Genomic DNA, 9489 nt, shown 5'->3' on the forward strand with positions numbered 1-9489 from the left:
AAAGACCCAGCGCAGCCAAAAGTAAATAAATATAATTTTTAAAAAACTATGTAAAAAGAAACGGAACCCTGAGGAAGTGCTGACCTACCATGTAACTTTGTAACAAGTTATTCCTTTGGAGCTCCTGTTCCCTGCTTCAGAGGACTGTCTTGCAGTGGATGAGATTGTAGATAGCGCTACATTGTAGACGCTACATTGTAGATACCCCGTACAGAGGTCTGACTTCTCCCTTACTCACCACAGGTCCCAAACACATCTCCCCCTCCCTCGGAGCCACCTGAAGCCTGCCCCTGCCCAGCAGCTCTGTTGACCCTTTCCAAATTCCTCGCTTCTCTCCTGCCCAGTTCCTTCCAGATGCTCCAGGATAGACCTCAGAGCCCTGGCCTAGGCCCTTCCTCCTCAGATAGAGACCTGAGTGGAACCCCTTCTCAGAAGGACCATAGAATAAATCAGTGACATTGAAGTCCACTACCAAAAATGTCTTTTTAAATGGGGACCTATGAGTAGGTGTATTCTTCATAGGGGGGAAAACTAGTTCTGTATCTGTTCATTCTATGTTTCCAGTGACATTACCCATGTCCTTACTTATTATTCGACTACTGGATATGACACGGGAAGATAACAAAGGATTTGACTGTTTTCCTGTCCAGGCTTTCCATGGATGTCTGAATTTTTGCTTTCTGTATTGTTATGATGATTAGTGCATAGTGAATTACCTGTTGTTTATAACCTTTGTGATTGTTCGATACAATCTCTCTTTCTTGAAAATATATTCCTTAAATTTCACTTTATGCAGTTAAGAGCGATCACCTCGAACACATGTTCTCTATGAATGCATTCAATATTAACATATATCGCCTCTGGTCTTGTGGCTCCCGTGTTTGGAAGCAGTGACGAGCGTGTGCAGTACTTGGAGATGCCTCTCTAACCACAGCATAACACGAACACATTTGGAATTTCTACTGGTGACAAAGTCGGACACTGCTAATACTGTGGTTCACTGCTTTCATTCATGATGGACGTGAATGCTGGATTTCAGTTAGAGGTTAGTGCAAATAAAGGTGGAATTTTCTCTCAGGTTTCAAAGCCCACAGACCTCAGAATAAGACCCCCCTGTTGTAATGCCTCCCGTACTGGGGTTTACTAATGGAGTGAGTCGTGGCTTTAGAAACACATCGGGAATCTTCCTTCATTCCCCGTCGGGCTCAGCACCCGAGGTGCCCGTCGGCAGCAGCTGGCACAGCTCATCACTCTGCTCACGGCACTCGGACCTCTGCGGGGGGGACGGGGGGGCTGGCTTCCTTCCTACCTCGCAGATGATTCTCTCTCCTTTGATGGGCCTGCCTATTCCCTCTTCTCCTTTCCTTCTGTACTCCAAGGTTACCTTGCCTCACGTGGCCAGCCCACACCTCTCCCGCTCGACCACACTCTGACCCCTGAGCCGCTGGAGCTCCCACCCCGGGCCAGGCCCCCACTCACTAGCCAGGATGACAGCCACAGCCCGGTCTCCCTGCCTTCGCCTAGTGCCCTCTGGCCTCCCCTCCTGAAGCCCCAGCTTTTTTCCTTCCCACTAGCCCCCCAGTCCCCTGACCTTGCTTTATTTCCCAGAGCTCTCATCACCATCTATGTTTGCTGGTTTACTTGTTTATGGTCGGTCCCATCAGCACCAAATGTGAGCTCCAGTGGGGCAGGGGCCACTCTCTTGACTGAACGGAGGGCACCAGGGCCGGGACTTCCAGGAACTCTCAGACCTACTGAGGGAACACGTCCGGCGAGGGGGGGAAGGAGGGGGTGTGCCGTGCCTGCGGTCTCCTCCACACCGCTGAGGCCAGGAAGTAGCACTTACCGAGTGTACTCGGCCACCTGGTAGAAGATGTTCAGCAAGGCGGAGTCCCCGCTCTCACTGTAGCCCATGAGGAAGGCGATCATGGCTTCGCTGTGCGGCCACCAGAGCTTCATGGCCCACTCCAGCTGAGAGCAGAGCGGAGGCAGGCATCTGAGAGCCCTGGACCCCACTCCACCACCCCTGTCAGCAGGAGAGTCACCCCCATCTTTCGGGCCCTGGCTCAGACTCCATCTGGCCCAAGCTCTTGGAGCTTAACCACGGGATGAACGTCTCTGTGGGCCTTAACCGCCCATCAGATCGCGACTAGCTTCCTGGGCCAGATGTAGCCCAAGTAGCCCCTCCCAAAGGGCAGGGCTGGGGTGGGTGCCCCTTGAGCCCTGGAATCGAAACCCCGGCTGCTCCCACTGCTGATGCCTTAGGGTCACTCAGAGAGCCTTTCCAAGATGAAGGGCCATGTGTCTCCGCGTGGGCATGGCCTGCGCTCCCTCACGGCCTCCCTGTGCATGTGAGCTTGAGGGCCACCGGCACAGGAGTCGAGCTTCCCACTGGGGTCACACCAGGCAGGTTCACTCCTCTGAGCCCCGGGTCCCCCTCTCTGAAATGGGTGATGACAACACGCACCTCCCTGGGCAGAAAGCCTTCGACAGGCTAGTACCATGTAGCCCTGAGTACATTCCCACCTGGGTGGGGCATAGGCCATCAGCACCCTGGAAGTAGATGAGACTTCCATCGTCGGGATCCCACCCAGAGCGGAAAGGCAACAATAGGAACTTGTCGATAACGTGGGCTTGAAGTTTGGGGTCACCTCTCTGGATGGCGTGACGGAACAGGAACCAGCCAGCTTCCAGCGCGTGGCCTGGTGAGCGCTCGGGTAAGGCAGGCCGCGTGTCCTCCCCCAGGCGGGGGGCTCAAGCGCTGTGCTGACCGCTGACTCCCTTCCTCTCTGCCCCACTGTGGGGCCTGCTTTGAGCCCCCCAGCCCTGCCAGTCTGCCCCAGGGTCACCCTCCTGCTGCTGACACGCCAGCGTGGGAGGCCCGTCCCCCCTCCCCTGCCTGGTCCTCGGTGTGCTGAGGGCGGAGGGAGGAGGGCACTCCCCGCATCTGGAGTCCAGAACCAAGGCTGAGCGCCTCCCTTCTCCCGGGCCGCCCCCCAGCCCACCTCGCCCCTCACCTGGGTTCTGGTGTCTCCCCAAGCAGCCAGAAAGCCCCTCGCCATCCTCTGCCACATTCTCCAGCACAGCCTGCCCACCCCTCTGCCGAGGGAGGAGTAGAAGGCAGCTTGGCCTTCAGCACCCCCTGACCCCCGCCCCATCATCCAACAAGAAAGACGCGCCCTCCCACGCCCCCTCCCTCCTGATCTGCAGGCTTGGGTGGCCTCGCTCAGAGGGGCTTTGGAGGAGGAGCCGATTCACTCCCAAGGGTCTGGACCTGTCCTAACCCTTGCTTTGGGCCTGGGACCCTGACGTGGGGAGCGTAAGGCACTGAGCGGAGGCTGAGACCAGGGGGACTGGGCTGTGCAGAGGCCTGGGACGAAGTTGAGTCTGGCCAGGCTTCCTGCTCCCTGACCTGCCTGGGGCTCTGGCACCCACCCCGGCTCCCCCGGGGCCCTCCTTCCCTTCCCGAGGGTTCTGGGCCGCACCTCGCCCCATCTCCCCGTCTGTAAAGGGAGCCATCGGCGCCCGGCTCCGGGGGTGGGTGCGGGCGGAGGAGGCGCCCCGGGGGTGGGGCGTAGGGGGTCGCCCTGCCCCCCAGCTCCCCCGGCCCTGTCTGGCGGCCGCCGTCCGCCCGCTGCCCTGCCCCACCTGCACGTGCCGCAGAATCCTCCGAGCGCACCAGTCCCCCAGCTCCGCGTAGCTGCCTGCCAGCTCGTCGTCAGCTTCCCCGAGCTGCTCCACCAGGCTGAGCAGCAGCATGGGCACCGCCATGGACTCCGCGGCCGGGGCCCCAGGGAGCTGGGGCCGGCCCAGCCCAGAGGGGTCCTCCTGCACCCAGTGCACGATCTGATCCATTATCTCCACCGCTTCGCTCTGGGGAGGGATGAGGGGAGGCCCAGGCTGAGGCTGCATCCCATCCAGTCTGGTCCCCCAGGTGCCGACCTGCTGGGTCCCCAGCCCAGGGGTGGGAGAACCATGTGCTCCCAGCCACTCATAGGACACCTTCACCAAGGCCTACTCTGGGCCTGGCCCCAGGCTGGGGGCTAGGGCTCCCACTCTGGGGGCGTAGACCATTCCCAGAGTGTGAGGTCACGTTTGAAAGCAAGAGGGGGCCCAGGGAGGAGGGAGCGGCCCTCTCCCGGCCAGGGCAGGGCACGGATTGATCCCTGTGAAACAGAGCAGGACCCTGCAGAGACTTCTGGGGGGTAGACCCCCTGTGTCCCCCGCCTCTTGTCTGTAGAAAAGCTTTAGCCTCCTAGGCCTTCCCCGAGTTCCAAAGAGCAAATATAATCATAGAAGTGAGAAAATGCAGAAGCAGAGGAAAACAGATAAGCAACACAAAATAATAATAGTTTAGCCATAAGAGAAAGTCATGGACCTTTAATTGCTCCTCAAGGGCTATAGATCATACCTGAGTCATATCCCTGAGTTGTTTTGCAGATACTAAGACCCCCACTGGGTGGAAGAAGGTAAGGGCATGCTGACCACCGGCGTGTAGATCCCAGACCACTGGAACCAGAAGGTTGATGACGTTGACTCCTTCCCGAAATACCACCTGGTTACCTCACCACCAACCAGTCAGAAGAACGTCCATACGCTGATCAGGTATCCCGCCACCCCCTCCCTCACCTTGCCTTTAAAAGCCCTTCCCTGGGGCTTCCCTGGTGGTGCAGTGGTTGAGAGTCCGCCTGCCGATGCAGGGGACGTGGGTTCGTGCCCCGGTCTGGGAAGATCCCACGTGCCGCGGAGCAGCTGGGCCCGTGAGCCATGGCCGCTGGGCCTGCGCATCCGGAGCCTGTGCTTCACAACGGGAGAAGCTGCAACAGTGAGAGGCCCGCGTACTGCAAAAAAAAAAAAACAAAAAACAAAACAAAAAAAACCCCACAATGAGATATCATCTCACACCGGTCAGAATGGCCATCATCAAAAAATCTAGAAACAACAAATGCTGGAGAGGGTGTGCAGAAAAGGGAACACTCTTGCACTCCTGGTGGGAATGTAAATTGATACAGCCAGTATGAAGAACAGTATGGAGGTTCCTTAAAAAACTACAAATAGAATTACCTAATGACCCAGCAATCCCACCACTGAGCATAGACCCAGAGAAAACCATAATTGAAAAAGACACGTGCACCCCAATGTTCACTGCAACATGATTTACAATAGCCAGGTCATGGAAGCAACCTAAATGCCCATCGACAGACGAATGGATAAAGAAGATATGGTACATATATACAATGGAATACTACTCAGCCATAAAAAGGAACGAAATTGGGTCATTTGTAGAGACGTGGATGAATCTATAGAGTGTCATACAGAGTGAAGTAAGTCAGAAAGAGAAAAACAAATATCATATATTAATGCATATATGTGGAACCTAGAAAAATGGTACAGACGAACCGGTTTGCAGGGCAGAAATTGAGACACAGATAGAGAATAAACGTATGGACACCAAGGGGGGAAAGCAGCGTGGGGTTGTGGTGGTGTGATGAACTGGGAGATTGGGATTGACATGTATACACTGATGTGTATAAAATGGATAACTAATAAGAACCTGCTGTATAAAAAAAAAATAATAAAATTCCAATATTCAAAAAAAGAATTAACGCTACATAGATAATTATTAGGTCAACTAAAAAATTGGCATATCGTTTGCTTGGATAAAAATATTGTATCAATATTAAATTTCCTGAAGTTGAAAACTCTACTGTGTAAATGTAAGAGAATATTATTATTTAGAGGAAATGCTTACTGAAATATTTTGGGGTGAAGGGCTTTATGCAAGTAACTTACTCTTGAATCGTTCAGAAAAATGTTATGTATCTGTATTATTTGTGTGTGTATGTGTGAATACATGTCAATTTAAAAAAATGCTGGACTAGAAAGTTCTTGAATAAAACTTTTTTCAAAACTAAAGTTTTTGTTATAATTATGTGTTACATGTAATTTCTAATTTATAATATATAATTACAAATAATGCCTATTATCACAGCTAGTAAAGCTGATAGAGGTCCTAGTTTTCTGTTATTTTATATATATATATAGTCTTTTTAATTTTAATAAAGTTACAGAAATAACAAAGGCTTTTGAGAACCACTGTTGAACATATTTAGTTTGCAGTTTATTTAATTAATTAATTTATTTATTTTTGGCCACACCACGTGGCTTGTGGGATCTTAGTTCCCTGACCAGGAATCGAACCTGCACCCTCAGCAGTGGAAACGTGGAGTCCTAACCACTGATCCACCAGGGAATTCCCTAGTTTGCAGTTTGAAAAAAAAAAGATGAATGAGCCACCAAAGCAGTTGGAGAATGAATGAATGTTTTTATAGGTAAATGAATCAGTCTTTTCATTCATGCCATCTGGGTTTTGTGTCAGGAAGTCCTTTTGGTTCTACCCTTAAAATACATGCAGGATCAGACAACTTCTCACCACCGCAGGCACTGCTGTCCCCACCATCCAGGCATTATTACAATAGCTTTTTAAAAAATATTTATTTATTTATTTGGCTGCACCGGGTCTTAGTTGTGTGTGCAGGATCTTTAGCCAACCCCAAAAGTGCACCCTGAATGGGAAAGAACAGGATATTGGCCCTGGATAGTTAAGGTACATATCGAAGGGATTTCAATGAGCCCAGACTCTTGCATCTTCCCATACACAGAAAAAACGCTAAATTCATTAACTTGGGATGTCTGGTTTTCTTTAATTAAAAGTAATCTTTTGATGTTCCAACTACCTGGGTTTTGTTGAAAAAACTCCTATATATCCTGGCTCCTTCTTTACCTCTTTGGAGCTGTGTCTCAGAGAGATCTGAGAAGCTGTCCTCCGGGCTTAAGTCCTCGAAATTCTGCCAAATAAAACATAATTCTCAACTTTTAGGTTATGCACTTTTTTTCAGTTGACATTCTCTATGGTGTATCCTGCACAGAGCAACAATGGGATCCCGTCCTGGGGTAAGACAGATGTGTCCCTCCTCTGCTCAAGACCCTACAATGGCTCCTGATTTCAATCACAGTAAAAGGTGAGAGGGAGGGCTTCCCTGGTTGCTCAGTAGTTGAGAGTCCGCCTGCCGATGCAGAGGACGCGGGTTCATGCCCCGGTCCGGGAAGATCCCACATGCCGCGGAGTGGCTGGGCCCCGTGAGCCATGGCCGCTGAGCCTGCGCTTCCGGGTCCTGTGCTCCGCAACGGGAGAGGCCACAGCAGTGAGAGGCCCGCATACCGCAAAAAAAAAAAAAAAAAAAAAAGGTGAAGGGGAGCAGAACTGGCCACCTCAAAGTCACAATATGCCTCTTTGGCATGAGGAGTATTTCGAGCTGACTATTTTTAAGAAACAGCAGATACAGGAGAAGCTTTGAAAATCGAAAAGTTACCCTTTCGTAAGAGATATTTACATTTATAAGGGAAATCTCCATTTGTGTGTCTTCCTCTCTATACCAGGAAGAGGAGGATGGTTTTATCTCTAGAAACTCTTATCAATGGAGACCGTAATAATTTCGATTTGCATCACAACCCTATTCTTGTTTATTGTGCTTTGCTTGATAGCCTCCCATAACCGGCTACTACAACGTCTCTTTTAGCTGAAGATGGTATTTAAAATAATGGCTTGAGGAGATGGGGCAAGATAGGGGTAGGAGATAAGAGGTACAACCTGTTATATATAAAATAAGGTACAAGGATATATTGTACAACATAGGGAATATAGCCAATATTTTACAATAACTAAATGGATTATAACCTTTAAAACTTGTGAATCACTATATTGTACACCTGTAACATATAATATTGTCCATCAACTATACTTCAATTTAAAAATAAAATGATGGCTTGAGTCACTTCCTGAATTACTCAGTTTTCACGGCTATCTCCCATGTATACAGGAGGTATGCATGTTATTAAACTTCTGTTTGTTTTTCTTCTATTAATGTCTTTTTTTTTTTCTTGCGGTACGTGGGCCTCTCACTGTTGTGGCCTCTCCCGTTGCGGAGCACAGGCTCCGGACGCGCAGGCTCAGCGGCATGTGGGATCTTCCCGGACCGGGGCACGAACCCGCGTCCCCTGCATCGGCAGGCGGACTCTCAGCCACTGCGCCACCAGGGAAGCCCCTATTAATGTCTTATTTTTGGGGGGTGGTCTTAGTCAAGAACCTAGAAGAGTAGAGGGAAAATTATTTTTTCTCCTCAACAAAGGCAAAGTCTTTACCAATGGCCTACAAAACCCTCCATGATCTGGCCCCTCTGCTACTTATCAGCCTTAGGTTCTACTACTCTTGTGTTTTGCTCATTCAATTTCAGCCACGCTGGCCTCTTTGCTGTTCTTAGAATGGGGCAGGTATGCTTCAGTCTTCCTGGCATGCTCTTTCCCAAGATGGCTCTTCCCCCCCGCTGGCTTTCTCCCTCCTTTATCTTTACTTCAATGTCACATTCTTGGTTGAGGCCAACTCTGATCCACCCTTTTAATTTTGCACCCTCCCATTCCCCTACTCCTGACACCCTCCCCCTCTTACTCTGCTCTATTGCTTTCCTAGCGTCTTTCATCTTCAAACACACTTTATAATTTATTTGGTTTATTGTTTATTGTCTAGCCCTCCTCACTAAAATGTTAGCTTCAGGTAGGCAGGGACTTTTGTCTTTTGGTTCACTGATGTATTCCCAACACCCCAAACAGTGCTGACACATAATAAGCACTGAATAAATATTTGTTAAATGAATGAAAGGATGGATGTTCCTCATGACAAGATTATAAAAGCATCTACCCATTTTTCCTCTAGTACTTCAGTGGTTTTACATTTAAACCTTTAAGCTGGAATTTATTTTGAAGTAAAAAGTGTGGTATGAATCTGGATTTTTTCCCCTTCAAACAGCTTTCAATTGTCTTGACACAATTTATTGAAAAATCAATCATCCCCCACCCCCACCCCTGCCCCGCTAAGGTCGGATCTTAACAAACGGCACCGCGAAACAGAGGAAAGCTTCAAGTGAGCTTTATTAGGGAGCGCTCCCAGGCGAGGCTCACTGGTCCGAGAGAAAGGGGCCAGAGAAGTCGCCCCCGGGCAAGGGTTGGGCAAGATTTTATAGGGGAAGAAGGGAAAGGGGTGTGGTGAATCTGGGAGGGCGCAGGGTATTCCTTATTTGGTGGTCTTTTCGGGTATCCTGGGGGACCGTTAGTCTCGCCCCTCGAAAGGCGGGAAGGCTGGGCCGGGTGCAAAGTCCCCAGGTCAGTTCCTGGAACTGGGTGGTCCGGAATGTCTCCAGGTCAGTTCCTGGAACTGGGTGGTCCGGAGAGTTTCGGTCTGATGCAACCAGTGAATCTGATTGTGTTCCCCTGCCTCGGGCCAGTTGGCCTTACATCCTGACATCTTTGGTGTAATGGGGCGGCGTTCTGATCTCTGGCTACTTCATGCTGAATGGGGGCGTCGAAAGGGGAGTCGGGCGACCAGAGGTCCGAGGCTTAGGGGAGACCAGTGGGGGGTTCTGTAGGAAGCAAGGT

Source organism: Tursiops truncatus, chromosome X (assembly GCF_011762595.2).
Source record: "Tursiops truncatus isolate mTurTru1 chromosome X, mTurTru1.mat.Y, whole genome shotgun sequence".
Taxonomy (NCBI): domain Eukaryota; kingdom Metazoa; phylum Chordata; class Mammalia; order Artiodactyla; family Delphinidae; genus Tursiops; species Tursiops truncatus.